Below are 17,896 nucleotides of genomic sequence, written 5' to 3'. Positions count from 1 at the left end.
TGCTAATTTGGACTTCATATAGTACGAAGATACTGGCTATTTCAGTACAAAAAAATTGAACTTTATTTTTAATAAAATTAATAGTTCTTGCTCTTGCAAAAAACGCAGTGTAGGTTTTTGCAATCCTGAAAAAGCTGACTAAATTAATATAATATTCTTAACGCAATTATATTTTATAACAAACGCAAAAACTTTTAATTTATATTTAAGTTTTATATTTAGTTTTGATTTGACATGGACGTCAGAACCCGGAAATATAAACTTTATTGTATATGATTGGATCAATTATGTTATTTGTTAGATTTTGACTATTAGTTACACAGGAATCTATGATTTTTTGCGATAATCAATAGCGAACTAAAATAGTGCGAAGTCAGAATAAAGTTTTGTTATTCCAAAGTTTAGTTAACAATGACGTCAATGAGGGTAAGCATTTGTTAGACTAAACATAATTATGACGCCATATTTCACAATCAGTCTATTTAATTTATGTATAAGAACATAACATACATAATAATATATTGTATGTATTGTGTAGATACCCAACTTCTAGCTTGGAAAAGGTCTAGTATAGCTGTCCTTATGCCAAATATTTATTTAGCATTTAGAGTAAACCCAAGAAGGAAGGAAGGTAGTTAGGAGCATTCAGTTCTCAGGGAGGAGGGTATCTGTCCCTCCAATGTTCTCTCGGTTGAGTGGAGCATTAAATTTTTCAGGAGCTCTCTCCTTAAAAAAATATTCTTCTCTGTCCTCTGGGCTGACTTTACGATAAATCCAGAACGCATGAAATGCATCATCCGATGTCATGTGATCCACAACGATAAACATAAACTTTTTCACGCGTACGAATATGTATCAATCGTGATACATGACTTGATTCGTATATCGTCCAGGTAAGTTCGCAGGTCATCAGCATGTAACAAGTTAGCGATTACTCGTCACATATCAACAAAATATACAAATTAACGATCCCCAGCAACGTTTTTATCGTTGTTATTGTTCACAGAGTTCAGATAACTATAGTAACACTTAAGTAAGTACTCGCTAACTTACATCATGTTGACTGCATAGTTTGTGATATCTTTTGCACGAAACCAAACGTTTTAGAATCGTCCGTGTGCAATAAAACTAGTTCTGATAATGCGGTTTTCATTGAAAATGCAGTTATTTAGCTATTACCTACTATATAATATAGCATCATTCTACGTCGTATTCATTTCCAAATTATCTAAATGTCTCTACTTATAATTTGGAATGTTCAAAGAAGTAAATAGATATAGGCAAATAGTGGAACAGTTTCTGTCTAAGCAGTGGTTAATACTGATTATTAGAACGTGTATAGAGCTTTTCAAAAGCTTGATGCAAAAGTAGATACTAGATCGTCAATCGTACAATACTTATAAAGTGTGTTTTCTACTGTATAAAACTTATGAAACTTTTACTGTGGACATACTAGGCCTGTTCGTACGTCATAGGCCCAGCTATCTCCAGTGTCAGTGTTATGTGCTATTTTAGGACACCCTGTTCGTATATTTATGGGTAAAAATCTCTTTTTAAACTAAACGTAGGCATGGATTTTCATAATGAGAACTAGAACTCAATTTTATAGTGCATAATGAGTAATGATTCGACACTTCACGACCGTAGAGAAACAGCAGCGCGTGCGTGACACGTCTGGCAAAGCAAATGGATTTGGCTTATCTGGCAATAATTATTATGGTGGAGTACGTGTTTCATTGTCATGTTTGACCGAATTTTCTTGTTATTAGCAAAGACTGATCAATTAATAACTGCAAAGTATAATAATTATTAGGCAAGATAGGTTGATAGCTGTTATTATAGCAACACCAATGTAGTTATTCGCTGCAGCGACACCGAAAAGGTTTTGTGGACAATCTAATAACGGTTAACAATAAAGCGTTGTCATTAAAATTATACTCGTAACTCATTCGTGTATCGTTCCACTAACGTTTACAATAAAAACTTCACAGAAATTGATTTGTTTAATGTAACATTATCAACGCTCAAATCCGTCCTTTTTAATAGTTTGGCTAGTGAATAGCTTTCCAATCTGTCACTATCTTTGTGTTCCTCATTTATTTTTCTGTTTTATTTTATTTTGTTTCCGACTGACAGCATGTCGGACCTATATCTACATACCTAGTATATTTTAGTTGCAAAAAGTAACTATTACAACTACATAAGATTCCATAGTGGTTGGCTCGATATGCTGTTGTCTGTGCACTAGGTTTTGGCTTGTTGTTAAAAATTTTAGTCCTAAGAGTGGCTCATTTGTACCCAATATTGTAATAGCTATAAATGTTATAGGCACTAATTTGGTCTTTAATCATATTCATCTTTACTATAGTACTATTGATTGTACATGACTGTATGTTGCCTTAAATAAATTAAAAAAATATATATAATTAAGTATTTAGTACGACGTGCACGATGTATTTACGTGAATTTAGGTCGTTTTAGGTATTTAAGTAGGTATTTTTACGGGGGAAAAAAGGTAGTTAAATGTAGGTGATGGCGCACTTTAGCTATAAAACTAGTATGGTACTTATTTTCATTCTGAAAAGCTTGTCTCCATAGGTATTTAGGGAAATTAAGTCAGTTAGAGTAGAATCCTTGATAAGTTATGGATAAACTTTAAACAGAGATATTACGACTTGACTAATGCTCGTATGTGCGTCATCTCAGCAGGATTCGAACCTTACTGCACCAGACGTAGTAGGTAGTGCATAGCGGAACCACCATGCCTTATTCAGATTGCACGAGTATATTTAGATTATGTGCATTAAAAACATCTGGTCATCTCGTAGTATTTACTGATTAGTATTGCAATGGCCAAATTTTATACTTTGATTGTGGTAATTAGGTCATGTTCCAGTTCTTTTAGCACATGACACAGATGCCAGAAGCATTTTATATTATTAGAAATACATGTATACCTAATCGCATTATTTACTACCTTAATATTTTACGCTATACCTACCTAAGCGTTTACACAATTTCTCTTTCATAAAAGCTCTATTTTAATTTGCTTTGTGCGAGACACTTTGTGTAAAATCATTTTGTCCGAGTTAGCTTAGTTTTTTACACAATAATGTGTAATATTGTGTAAAAAATAAATTTGATTCAGATAGCATGTTAAACCGCAGTCTGATGCATAAGTCTGATATCATTAGCTTACCAAAGTCCACTACTGAACATATAGGCCTCTCCTAATGACTGAGTTTGTTGCGGCCTTTCTTCTTGGCACTTGCCAAATGTTGGTCTCGAAGCGCTGGTAGAGCAAAAAGATTATGAGACATGTTAAGGCTCCATAAGAGCAAAACTTTTAAAGATTTTTTTTAATTAGTCTTTTATTTTTTAATTTAATATTTATGACGATTTGTAACCACTATTTTTAAAAGTCCATGCAAATAAAGTAATTTTGATTAATGTACACTTCTGAGCCTGACCTTCGACTATTCTTCTCCAATCACTGCAAGATTGACCAGACTGTCTAGAAGCACTGCAGCAAAATAATGAAGTTATGCAGTCATTGAAAAAATAAAATTAAATACTGTATGTTACATTGTCGAACTTGCCCAATACACAATCGAATTGATCGTTACGAACCTATTAATATGGGAAGCACATTCAATTAGCTTATTAATTCTAAGTGAATAGGTAATTGATAAATGCTATGTAAACTGACTTCAGACTCCCTTCAGCCTGATCTATCCTAACGGGAGAACGCCATTTATACATAGACTAGCGGCCGCCCGCGACTTCGTACGCGTGGATCCCGTTTTACCCCCTTCATCTATCTTACGCGGTTTAGATTTTTTCATACAAAAGTTTTTTCCCGCTAACTCCCGTTCCCGTGGGAATTTTGCAATATCCTGTTGTAACTAAGCTTAAAGTTTACTAAGGTACCTGCATGCCAAATTTCAAGCGTCTAACTTAAACGGTTTAGATTTTTCATACAAAAGGATTTTCCCGCTAATTCCCGTTCACTTGGGATTTTCGGTAATTCCTTTCTTAGTGCACCTTTACGGTACCTAAGCTACGTCCCTTCCAAATTTCAAGTGCGTACGTTTAGCCGTTTAGGCTGTGCGTTGATATGTCACTAAGTCGGTCAGTTTCTCCTTTTATAATATACTAGCGGCCGCCCGCGACTTCGTACGCGTGAATCCCGTTTTTCCCGCTAATTCCCGTTCCCGTGGGAATTTCGGGAATTCCTTTCTTAGTGCACCTCTACGGTACCTAAGCTACGTCCCTTCCAAATTTCAAGTGCCTACGTTTAGCCGTTTAGGCTGTGCGTTGATCTGTCAGTCAGTCAGTCAGTTTCTCCTTTTATATATTTAGATTTAGATACGTCATTTTGGGAAATCATTAAGGCTTTCATATGTTTCAGCACTAGCTATCTGAAAAAGGCTTTAAGACGCCTATTTAGGGAGCTTTGTGTTAAATAAACTTATAGCTAATAACTTTTGGTTTCACAAATCTCGGATAGAGATACCTAGATCTGATTGAAAAGTCACCGGAAAACAGTAGCGTTATGCGTTTTATTTTATTTTATTTTTTTATATTCAGAAAACCACAGCTCTTTATAATAATAACACAAACAGGCATTTTTATAGTTCTTACATTTTATTATTTTAGAGTTCGTTAGACTCTACTAATTAACTGAAGTTTATCGAAACACGTTAATGTGTAGTAAATATAATTGTATTATTAAACATATAAGTTCTTAACTCAATCACAGCTATAAATATTACCTCTAATTGACTCTATCTCCCTTCATAAAATACTTTATCTGAATTGTAAACAAAGGACTAAATTGATGGTGCGCACACGCATCCAGATTGATCGGCGCCGGTGCAAAGGCTATCTGCCAGATAGCACGCTCTTATGGGATTGTTTTGTGGTCACTAGTGTTGCAGAATCATCGATAGTTGACTTCGAAAAATATTCAGGATATCGATAGTGCCATGTGTACTTAAATGATATTTTGGACAAAGCGAAAACTGTTAATAACGGCAATACTGTAAATAAACGGCATGATGCTAAGTGGATACCATTTCGGTGATACGTTCGTTGTTTTAGTTTTAGGCTGGGTTGCACCATCTTACTTTAACTTTAACAATCGTCAAAAATCTGTCAAACTCCAAACAGGTCTTGGTGTTTTTTTTTTGAGTCACTGAATTTCTTTCTTTTTTTCTATTTATCGATTGTTTTTGGTTAATCTAAACATAATTATATTACTCAAAGGTGACTGACCGACTGACTGCCATAGTGATCTATCAACGCACAGCCCAAACCACTGGACGGATCGGGCTGAAATTTGGCATGCAGGTAGATGTTATGACGTAGGTAGGCATCCGCTAAGAAAGGATTTACTAAACTCCGCCCTTAAGGGGGTAAAACGGGATCCACGCGTACGAAGTCGCGGGCGGCCGCTAGTACTATTATAAATCACAATACTATCGATAGTAAACCCGTATTGTCACGGTTGGAGCTTTAGAGCCATGACATAATTAGAATTTAGAGTTATTAGAGAAATAAAAGATAGTTTAGGTTAACAAAATGTCACGGTTGGAGCTTTAGAGCCATGACATAATTAGAATTTAGAGTTATTAGAGAAATAAAAGATAGTTTAGGTTAACAAGTCATTTATTGCAATTAAGAGTAAGAGACCTTAAGGGTGTGGGTTACGAGCTAACTATCATATCGCACGAGATTCGTCACCGGGGTAGTATATTCAAACCACTGTCCTCGCTAGCATTGATGGTGATGTGGGTTGGTTCTTCTTGATGGTAGGCCCGCAGAGTCGTCGACGCGCCAGACGGTTAGGGCCGTACGCACTGTGGTGTAGGGCCACTTAGAATGTGCGCACGGGCCGTCCGACACGGCAGGCAGCTCTGCCGGGTTGAAGACCCAGGTGGTAGTTTCGGCAGTGGTGACCATGCATGGCAGGTTTTTGTAGTGAAGAAGATGAGCGTGAAGGTAAACGTGAACCCTGTGAATCAAAGCGGACACTAAAGCAGTTGCTAGCTTTTGTCCGTTTGACTGCGACATCAAAATACTAGCGAAGCAGATGGAATGATTTTTGGTAATAAATGGTGATGTAATGATGTGGCAGTCAAACAGAATTACAATAGGTGCAGTGAAAGTGATTGCAGTGAAGTAGGCAAAATATTAAATTATGTAGGTAGAAGATAATTTAGCATATCATCTATGTAGGCAATTAATTTATAGAACAATATAGGTAGGTAGTAATTTAGAATTATTAGAACAGTAGAATAAGATTAGAATAGTTCAATTTAGCAAATTAAATAGATTTTAGAAAGTGTCGTTACAGTACGAACAAGGTCATTTAAAGGTCATGACGTGTCGATGTCATTTCATAAAATATTTAGTTTATTTATTTAATAATGTAGTAAGTTGTAAATTAATAATATTAGGAAGTTATAGAAATAGGAAATTTGTATGAAATGACACCGAGCACATGGATAGCACATTTGAAGAACAAAATGGCGGCTAGGTACTTACATTTAGCACAAGTATAAAATCTAGGCATTAAAAATACTTTTGCAACACTCACCCGGTAGCGGGGTTCACCAATACGCGATTACATATTTGTAGTTTTATAAGGTTACGTACATCGCGGGTCCGGCGGTGACGGACAGCGATACGTCCGTGCTCATTAACGCTCTGGCTCGGACTACGAGACGCGGCGGGAGCATCGAGGCCGTAGGCGCGTCGCTTGCGCATGCATAAAAAACAGCCCGCCCGCTCGACAGAGAACAAAAGAAATATTGAACAACTTGTTTCGCGCGGGTTTGCTTGTAGATTTATTATTTTATTTATTTTATTAGTGTAGAACAATATAAATTATTTAATTAAGTTATTTAGTTAGGTAGTTTACGTTGATTTAGATATATTATTATTAAAGTTTATTTATTTAGGTAGATAATAGTAATTAAATTAGAATTTAGATCTAAGATAACGGTCAGCGGTAACGCTAACCGTTACATATCCCCCTTTTTACGGTAGGATTTTACCTAAGGAAAATCCGCTATCTCAACTGTACTAGCTAATCTTGAGTCTGACTAACAAAATAAACATTTTAGGTCTGTTTACTTGCAACCTGACGTACAGAGTATATGATTTTTAGTAGATCTCATAATACTCACAAGATTCATTAAGTTAAGATTTAGAGAAAGTCATAAGATAACCATTATTTAATGAAGAGGTCGGAATATTATCTGTAGGGTAGACTACAGCTAATTACAAGTATGCGCAGTTGTTTAGCAACTGCTGCACCCAACAACTTCCTATCTTAAGTCCTAAGCAATGCAAAGAGGTACTAAGTAGAGTGTACCTTGCAATCCATTTTAGATGGTGCGTCAGACAAGACAGTTAAAAATAGTTTTAGACTTTTTAATTAAGGTAGATTTTCAATTATAGGTTTAAGAGATACCAGTAGGTAAGATACGAGTAGGTATAATAAATTGTTTATTTTTAGTAGTATTTACAATTTATTATTTAATTTAATAGTTTATTTAGAAGTAACGTTTTCAGTTACAAGTTAAATATATATTTTAGATTAGAATTACCGAGTACGTAATATAAAAAAATACTAGGTAGGCACGCGGGTGTGTGTTGCAATTTACACAATAAGACAGTAAGTATTACAATTTAGTTAAACAAAATCTATGTGTGGTAGGTAGTGATTAAAATTTAAATAATATTACCAAAGGTAGGTAGAATTTAGTTAATATTATAAAATGTAGGTAGATACATTTCATGTTCAACAAAATTATAGTAGGTAGAATAGTGTAGCTATTCTCCACAAAAATTACAAGTTTAGTACTACCACACAGAGATTACAATATTAGTTACAATCTTATAACTAAGTTATTTGAATGCCAACACCAAAAATAACCATTCATTACAAGTAAAACTCACTGGTAACGTCTCAAGTGCGATAGAATAGACCGGTATGGGCGCCAATGTCACGGTTGGTAGCTTTAGGGCCATGACATAATTAGAATTTAGAGTTATTAGAGAAATAAAAGATAGTTTAGGTTAACAAAATGTCACGGTTGGAGCTTTAGAGCCATGACATAATTAGAATTTAGAGTTATTAGAGAAATAAAAGATAGTTTAGGTTAACAAGTCATTTATTGCAATTAAGAGTAAGAGACCTTAAGGGTGTGGGTTACGAGCTAACTATCATATCGCACGAGATTCGTCACCGGGGTAGTATATTCAAACCACTGTCCTCGCTAGCATTGATGGTGATGTGGGTTGGTTCTTCTTGATGGTAGGCCCGCAGAGTCGTCGACGCGCCAGACGGTTAGGGCCGTACGCACTGTGGTGTAGGGCCACTTAGAATGTGCGCACGGGCCGTCCGACACGGCAGGCAGCTCTGCCGGGTTGAAGACCCAGGTGGTAGTTTCGGCAGTGGTGACCATGCATGGCAGGTTTTTGTAGTGAAGAAGATGAGCGTGAAGGTAAACGTGAACCCTGTGAATCAAAGCGGACACTAAAGCAGTTGCTAGCTTTTGTCCGTTTGACTGCGACATCAAAATACTAGCGAAGCAGATGGAATGATTTTTGGTAATTAATGGTGATGTAATGATGTGGCAGTCAAACAGAATTACAATAGGTGCAGTGAAAGTGATTGCAGTGAAGTAGGCAAAATATTAAATTATGTAGGTAGAAGATAATTTAGCATATCATCTATGTAGGCAATTAATTTATAGAACAATATAGGTAGGTAGTAATTTAGAATTATTAGAACAGTAGAATAAGATTAGAATAGTTCAATTTAGCAAATTAAATAGATTTTAGAAAGTGTCGTTACAGTACGAACAAGGTCATTTAAAGGTCATGACGTGTCGATGTCATTTCATAAAATATTTAGTTTATTTATTTAATAATGTAGTAAGTTGTAAATTAATAATATTAGGAAGTTATAGAAATAGGAAATTTGTATGAAATGACACCGAGCACATGGATAGCACATTTGAAGAACAAAATGGCGGCTAGGTACTTACATTTAGCACAAGTATAAAATCTAGGCATTAAAAATACTTTTGCAACACTCACCCGGTAGCGGGGTTCACCAATACGCGATTACATATTTGTAGTTTTATAAGGTTACGTACATCGCGGGTCCGGCGGTGACGGACAGCGATACGTCCGTGCTCATTAACGCTCTGGCTCGGACTACGAGACGCGGCGGGAGCATCGAGGCCGTAGGCGCGTCGCTTGCGCATGCATAAAAAACAGCCCGCCCGCTCGACAGAGAACAAAAGAAATATTGAACAACTTGTTTCGCGCGGGTTTGCTTGTAGATTTATTATTTTATTTATTTTATTAGTGTAGAACAATATAAATTATTTAATTAAGTTATTTAGTTAGGTAGTTTACGTTGATTTAGATATATTATTATTAAAGTTTATTTATTTAGGTAGATAATAGTAATTAAATTAGAATTTAGATCTAAGATAACGGTCAGCGGTAACGCTAACCGTTACAGTATGTGGGATCAATAGTATTGTAATATAATTTACTTTTTTTTTTCAAAATGCCATATTGACACTAACGATACTATTGCACATGACAATACTATAGACTATACTCCCTTGACATTCTAGACAGTCTTTACAATCGATAACAACACTAGTGGTGACAGATTTCGCTAAATTATGTATTTGTACGTGAACACGCCACTTGTTGTTTATATTACAGATTGCGAGACAAATATGTTGTATCCATGCGGTTTTTGTAAGCATCTTTATCAGAATTACAATGTAAATATATCTTTTTGAACAGTCATATCTTTCGAGAATTATACATATAAAGTCTTTGTACATATTTAAATAATTTAGTTGTAATTGAATTTGAATTATTTTTAGTATCTCCCCAACTAAGAAAGTTTGGGAAGATTGCGCCCGTATTCACAAACTATGAGTATTACTATGAGGTCTCACAGTACGCGTGGACGCACTGGATGACATACGAACCAATCACAGAGCTGTATTCAACGCTGTGCGTTCAATTTGCTGCTTCACTTAAGCAATCATCGTTTGTGAATACGGGCGGTAGTTTGTTTAAAACTACTGGCTATTTTGATGATTTTTTATCAAATATGAAATACTCACATTTCACATTTCAGCCAAGCAAAAAGAAGTGGCTATAGGGCAACCTATAAATGGGACGTATAGCCTGACCAGGAACATAAAAACCCTGGCATAGAGGCGCGTCAATTGCATTTGATAGTGTAACACTGGGTACAGTCGTACCTGTATTAAATTAATAGGCTAACTTTATGTATCAGGATTCAGGATTATAGGCTAATTTAATATTTTCATAAATTAACAAAAAAATATTATATTATAGGTAAACTGGTTTAAATAAATTAAATGAAACCATCAATGGAGCAAGTAAGATTTTATTATTATTCATCAATAATCAAATTCTGAACTTGAATATTCAACTACAATGTCTGCTCATGAACGCTTCAAACTCGGAACTTCTTTCCCAATTCCATAAAATTAAATACTTACAAAGTGACAAAAAACTTTAAAATAGGTAGTTGAAACAAACCACAGCTAATTTTCATAGTTGACTGTACTATACGATAAACATGTCAGTCAATTTGACAACCTTTGTCGGAAACATTATTCAATGAAAATATTGTCCGAACCCTTAGTATTTCTCTTCGACAAATACTTTAACACATTGTGAACCACTTTTCTTTCACGACTATAAAAAGATTTTAGCAATTTAATTCACAAAATCAATTGCGCACATTTAAAATAAAGTTTGTTTACACTTTGACAGCAATAGACTGACATGCAAGGTGACATGTCAATGAAGTTTTCAGTTACTGTTGCCATTAAAAGAAATTAGTACCATTAATTTTCCGCAACATGGCGAGGGTTTTTATGTTCCTGGTCAGGCTATATAAATTATAAATGCCCTGAAAGGGGCCTACAAACTAATAAAGATTTTAAATTTGAATTTGAATGCCATAGAGTTCAATCTCCCTCTTTTTTCATCCAGTCACTGCCTGTAATATTCTTGAGGTCGTCTGTCCATTGTGCTGGAGAAGTTTTCAGCTGAGCAGATGTTTTTTTTTCACCACAAGGTGAACCGACGACCTCATAAAGGTAGCAGGAAGGCGCTGGATGCAGGCCGCTACCAACCGGGCGATGTGAAAATCATTGAAGGAAGCGGAGTTCAGCAGTGGACGTCCTCTGCCTGAAATGATGATGATGACTCATGTTTCTTTTTAGTAATTGAACTTTAAAAGTACGAGCAGGTACACATTATTTGTCGTCCCAGTTAGAAAGCCCACTGTCCTTCAGTTTTGATTGTCACGGAAAATGCCTATTTATAGCACACAAACAAAATTAAGCACGGACCCGATCTAATTGACTTTTTGTGCAGAATATACTTCCTCATGTTGTTTTTTGTCAATTTTTTACTGATTGATTGGGAGAAATATTACGTCACCGTGTAAAATAAATTGCTAAATTATATTATTTAGTTATGTATAATAAAAAAATGGAAGCCTGAAACAGACTTTGAGCTTTACTGCTTTAGTTATATGGTAGAATAAAGTCAATTGCTGATTATTTTGTTGACTCTACATTATTAACTGTCGTTTCTATACAGTTAGAAAAGCTTTTTGCCTTCATTTTTTGTACGCTTCGGAGTCGCCATACGTATTGTCAATCAATTTGATGGTGAAATTGAAAGATGGCGAAGATTATTTAATTCTTACATAACTAAAAGGCACCAATAAATTATGTAATGTGTTTGCTATTGCTGTGAAAGGTTGCTTTTTATCCTGTATAGTGAATGATTTATGATGCGTGATTTTAGAAGTTACTCTATGCTTTTTATAATTGACTACCTGTGCCCGCGACTTTGGACGCGTGAAAATGGTTTGAATAAAGTTTACCGTTTTTGCAACATTTTCATTTATTATTCCGCCCCTATTCGCTGAAGGGTGATGTTATATAGCATAAAGCCTTCCTCGATAAATAGGCTATCTAACACAAAAATAATTTTACAAATCGTACCGGTAGTTTCTGAGATTAACACGTTCAAACATACAAACTCTTCAGCTTTATAATATTAGTAGGTATAGATATTATTATAAGTACCTAGATTCTTTAAAACACAGGTGAGCGTTGTGTGGTTTTAAGTAGGCAGCATTTTATGTGAAACGTCGGATAAGTTTTTTTAAATATCACGTTTAAAACCCACGTGTTGGAAACGGTGCGAGTTAAAATGGATGGATTAAAGAATTAAAAAATGTCTTATTTTTTTGTAAAAAAGTAAAAAGTGTCTAATTTTGTGTAAAATAAGTTTCTAAGTCACGTGTGAATAACGCATCCTATTTACCTACCGACGGTTTCATGCAGCGGTTGAGAAATCCCCTATATTACACTATTTATTTGATCCCATTATTAAGGTAGTTTTTTCTTTGTAGTCGATGTAGCGTAATGTAGCCTTTTTGTCGTCTTAAATCAATTGAGTTTTGGATTAGAATAATGTTTTAATGGAGCTCTATAAAATGCATATCCAAAGGATTTTAGTAGTAATAATCCAAGGATATTTTCGTTATAAATTCTTCTGAAAACTGGCTTTATTGGCTCTGCGTGTTTATTAAAAGAATGATTACAAGCGTGACTATGAATAACTTTATAGATAGATCTTGCAAAAAAGGCGATTTTGCGCTAAACTACAGACAGCGGCATATCCAGCTTGTTATTGGAGTTTAATAAAGCAATCAATAAGCTAACTTTGACTTGCGTACGGGATGTTTCTTAACCAGCTTTTGAGCTTTGGACCCGGGTTCAATACTTGATCATTTGCGTCACGCTCACTAAACATAAGGTACCGTAACTGGTTAGCAAAAAATGACGTCTGATTTGCCATAGCATTCTCTCCAATAGGTGAACAAATCTATTAAACAATGTTGATTCTACTACTGCTTAGGGGCCAGAACTGAAAAAGCAGCGACTGAAACTCAGACTCCTTCGCTCTTACATTTTGTTTGTAATTGAAGATTTGCTATATCCCGATCTAATTGTGTCTGTAGATAACACTCTCTGCTTTAATTTAACTTCATTGTGAAAGGTACGGGACTATTCCCACCTCTCGTTCCCACTCCTGCAACTCCTGTGTAGCCAGGATCTACAGCTTGACCGTCATAAAAACCCAACCAGTGAAGGCCAAGTTTGTCCCGGGGAAAAGTTAAACTGTCATTGGACCCGCAACGAAATTAATCAGAAGAACATAAGGAGGAGTTCGAAGTTAAGGTTTGACGTAACTCCATTGCAAAGCGGATGACAGGTGATAAACAAAGGCTAACCTTGTGAAAGGTAGAGAAGCGAAACACATAGTCGAATCTACATAGGACTCGGTACACAATATACATCGTGACAGATCCAATTTGTGATCGTTTCTCGTAGTAAAGACAAACAAAAAAATTAGGCGAATGTTATTTTGTCTAGAGTTCTTTAGGCCTAAGAGATTAGCGGTCTTCTCTAATCATTTATACAGCAACAAGACAATAGAAAACAATTGTTATTGCGGGCTCAATTAATTGGACTGCGGAACTATTTGAGTTAATTAATTATTAAGCCCCAATTGAGGCTTGTTGGCTAAACTTTGCAATTAGCCGCCATCGTAAGTAACGGGCGAATTTCAATTCGCGTGGTGTCATCGACTAAGCATTCGCATTCGCGTGTGAACCACCAGCACTTAATATTTTCGTCTGTAACTTGTTTTAGAGCGGGAAAAATAATGAAAAAGTGAGTATTTATAAATTGTTTTATATATTTTTTACGTCAATGTTTCAGAAATTAAATTAATCCGACAGTTAAAGGCAGGCAATATTGTATTAGATAGCATTTTAAGTAAATTAATTAATAACAAGAAGGACTTGTGAATCTACCAGTTCCTTATCTTTAAATGTCAAATGACATGCAACGCCAACTGTAACTTGAAACTTTGGGAACCGGTGAAACTGGTCTTTATGGTAAACTATCTTTTACCCGCGACTTCGTCCGCGTAGAAGTCGAAAACGTTTTCATGGGATTTTGAAATGGTTTTTAACGTTATTAAATATTTGAATAGTTAGTTATAAAATATAAAATCTTTAACAAAATGTAGGGATTTAAATGAAATTTTGTTATGTTTAATGAACATGAAGCTCGGCCTTTGATCTGATGAAAGTTTCTCGGGGATATTATCTTTTTACAACGAAATCGAATACTACACCTACCGCAGTATTTCTTAATTTTTTTTTTATTTTCCTACGGGTGCTAGAATCCCCAAGCTTCCAGCATGCCACATACAACTGGCAGTGGGAGAAGCAGCTTTTCCTCAAGTCTACTCCCGCTACCTCAAGGGCCTCCGCTAAAACTTTTTCCTTACGTTTGAATAAATATTGATTCAAGCTAGGTATTTTAATATGTAAAGGGATTTGGGTTATGGCCTTGATCATTAATGATTATGTAATGGTGAATGACGACTGTCCCCATGGTAATTTTATATGTATTGCGAACGTATTGGATGGGAAAATACCACATAACTATTGATGAACTAGTAAATGATGATCTAATGTGATATTTCATTTTGGGAATAATAAACAGGTACTGTTAAATTTTGACTATTTTGGGTATTATTAGTGCTAGTAAAATGGACAAACATTGTATACGGTATTGTCCAAAACATTTTCGCACTTACGTAGTTAACAGGCATTTAAGTACATTACGAATTTCCAATCCCTACTTCCCTACTATTATTAAAAATGCGAAAGTGTCTCTGTCCGTCTATCTGATAGTTCGAGTCCCGGGAAAGGACATAGGATAGTTTTTATCCCGGTTTTTGAAACAGGGACGCGCGCGATAAAGTTTTCTGTTTCAGACAAAATTTCACGCGGGTGAAGCCCGGGCAAAAGTTAGTTTTAATAGTTAGTTTATTATAATTTATCCAAAGATATTTTTTTCTTCTGTCACATGTTTAAAAAAATAAACATACTTAGCATAGTTTTTGTGTCGTTTCTCATAATAATACCTACTCTAGCACAGCGGACACTTTACATTCGAATGGCGATAAATGTTTTCTATTTTATCGATACTTAATTGGTTCGGAAACAGGCTTAAGAGCTTTATAGTCCGCGCCAATGGATACTGGTAGTTTTTTAACATTATTATGATAAAAATCTAATCAGAGTAATAATTTAATTCACTCTGCCACCGAAGATAATGTTACAATAATGCAATTACATAGTTTTTAGCGTGACGTGCTGTTTTTGAAACTAAGGCTGGGTTGCGCCATCTTATTTTAACTTTGACAAACGTCAAAATTCCGTCAAACTCCATACAAAAACACCAGTTATCGTGATATTTACGGTCAAAGTTAGGTGGTGCAACTCAGCTTAACTTTGCAAGAAAGCTTGCTTAATTGTTTCCATGCGTCTTCTTTGCATGATATACCACTAGGTCCTGAAACTCTCAAAGAGTTGTACAAACTTTAAGCTCACGATAAGTATTGCTTAATATCACATAGGTTTATCTCCTTATTATTGTTTGATATGTTTTAAGTGTAATCTACGTCAATAAAGAATTTATTTATTTTTTTATTAAATCTCATGATACTAATAGTGACTGAGTTTCTTACGCTGCTTCTTCTCAGTGGCCCATTTATTGTCCCGATGCAGTTGTAGGGTTATTATTGGGACGTGTAAAAGTGCTTTTTAAAAGCCTATTCGCAAAAATAAATGAGTTTTATGAGTTTTTATACATAGACAGCTTGGCGTCAATTTTTATCTATTTGTTAGTAAAATTGTGTGTTTATATTGTCGCGGACTTTGCAAGTGAATGCCTTGAAAACTCGATTCTTATTGAATAAAGTCGCCAAGAAAGATTACTCACGTCGCCTTGAACCTCACCTATATAGTTCGTTGACTGAGCAGAACTTATTTTTATCTTATTGCTATGCTAAAGTTGCCAACTGGATGGCGCACTTACTTGTTGGGCTCTAAAGAACTAAATAAAGCTTTTAAATAAATTGTGCTTTTAATTATTTTTTAATTGCAGGAATGTTTACTATTCAGTCTTGATTGTACTAAGTGTTCTAGGTTCGATTATCAAAGGGGGAAGTGATAAAGTCAAAATTCCTTTATTTGCATGGACTATTATAATCATCATCATTTCAGGCAAGGACGTCCACCGCTGAATCAACATGGAAATCATTGGGAGACTATAGTTTAAATAGTGCTTGCTTACAAATCGTCAAATATTAAAAAAAAAACTTTAGTTTTGTTCTTATGGAGCCTTTACTTACATGTCTCATAATATCTTTTTATAACGTCGGCATGGAGTCAGTTGATGTCATGTATTATTTAACCCCCAAAACAAGCGAAGACATTGACAAATACTTGAAAAGTCTTAGCGAAATCATGAATTCCTCAGACAAACTAATCAAAGCTACCGACGTACAGGCCTACTACAATCAGCTCGAAAACGCTATATTAGACAGCCTGAAAACACACCATGAAACAGAAAACAAACCAAATAAAATTTTCAGCAAAGATACAGAACTACTAATCAGAAGACGAACAGAGTTAATCAAGACACAAAACAAGAACAACGAACTGAAAGCGGAACTTAGCCGATTGTACAAAGCCACAAATAAAGCAATAAAAAAGGATTACAACAAATACAGATACAACATCATAACAAAAAATTTAGTCAAGTACAGGAGTACAAAAAGGGCGTTCAAGGAGCTAACCACACATAAAGACTGGATACAGAACCTTAACCACAAATCAGAGGAAACCAAGTCAAGAAAAAAAGTGATAGAACATGCTACAAACTTCTATAGAAACCTATACAAGAATAGGGACAACACTATCACTGATAATAATCAAGAGACTAACGAAACAAAAACTAACACGGTCCACTCAATCGATGAATGGGAGGTGTACACACATATAAAACAATTAAAAAACGAAAAAAGTCCCGGTTCTGATGGAATCAGTAATGAAGCTATAAAAATTGGAGCACCAGTCTTAGTATACCACCTGACTAAACTATTTAATATGATTCTAGAATCAGAAACAGTTCCGAAAAAATGGTGCTCGTCAGACATCATTTTACTTTTTAAAAAAGGCGACCCGTGCGACATAGGTAACTATAGACCAATCAGTCTTCTTGCAAGTACCTACAAACTCTTTGCTTCAATATTACTCAAACGAATAGCTCAAGAAATTGACAGCTCACAACCTATAGAGCAAGCAGGTTTTCGCTCAGGTTTCAGCACTACCGACCATCTACAGACAATAGAACAAGTAATAGAAAAATACAGGGAATTTAACAGACCCCTTTATGTGGCCTTTATAGATTATAGTAAAGCCTTCGATAGCATTAGCCACAGTTCCATCTGGAAGTCACTCAACTCACTAACAATAGATCAGAAATATATTAACATAATAAAAAACATATATGAAAACAGTACAAACAGAGTAAAACTCGAGACCTGTGGCGAACCTTTCAAGGTTGAACGTGGTGTGAGACAGGGTGATCCACTATCTCCAAAACTTTTTATAGCGGTGTTGCAAGGCATTTTCAGCAAAATAAATTGGGCACAAAAGGGCATACTGATCAACGGAAAGTATCTTAACCATTTAAGATTTGCAGATGACATTGCTGTATTGGCCGAAACGCCTAAAGACCTAGAGGAAATGGTAACAACACTAGATCAGGAAAGTAAAAAAGTCGGCCTTGATATGAATACAAGCAAGACAAAAATAATGACTAACTATCACAAAAGACCAATACAAGTGAACGGCCACAAAATA

At 35.3% G+C, this 17,896-nt stretch overlaps 1 long non-coding RNA gene across 1 annotated transcript; it reads right to left on the bottom strand.

Annotated features, from left to right (window-relative positions):
- Positions 1-5,652: 5,652 nt before the first annotated feature.
- LOC135084173 (uncharacterized) lies at positions 5,653-9,500 on the bottom strand. The gene is made up of 3 exons (XR_010259776.1): positions 9,115-9,500; positions 6,602-8,529; positions 5,653-6,016 (listed from the first exon to the last, which is right to left on the bottom strand). It is a non-coding gene; the product is annotated as an uncharacterized LOC135084173 (long non-coding RNA).
- Between the last annotated feature and the right edge of the window lie 8,396 nt (positions 9,501-17,896).

The sequence above is a fragment of the Ostrinia nubilalis genome, chromosome 25, assembly GCF_963855985.1.
Source record: "Ostrinia nubilalis chromosome 25, ilOstNubi1.1, whole genome shotgun sequence".
NCBI lineage: Eukaryota > Metazoa > Arthropoda > Insecta > Lepidoptera > Crambidae > Ostrinia > Ostrinia nubilalis.
Note: the sequence above shows the minus strand (reverse complement) of the source record. Positions and strands in the feature narration are given on the sequence as shown.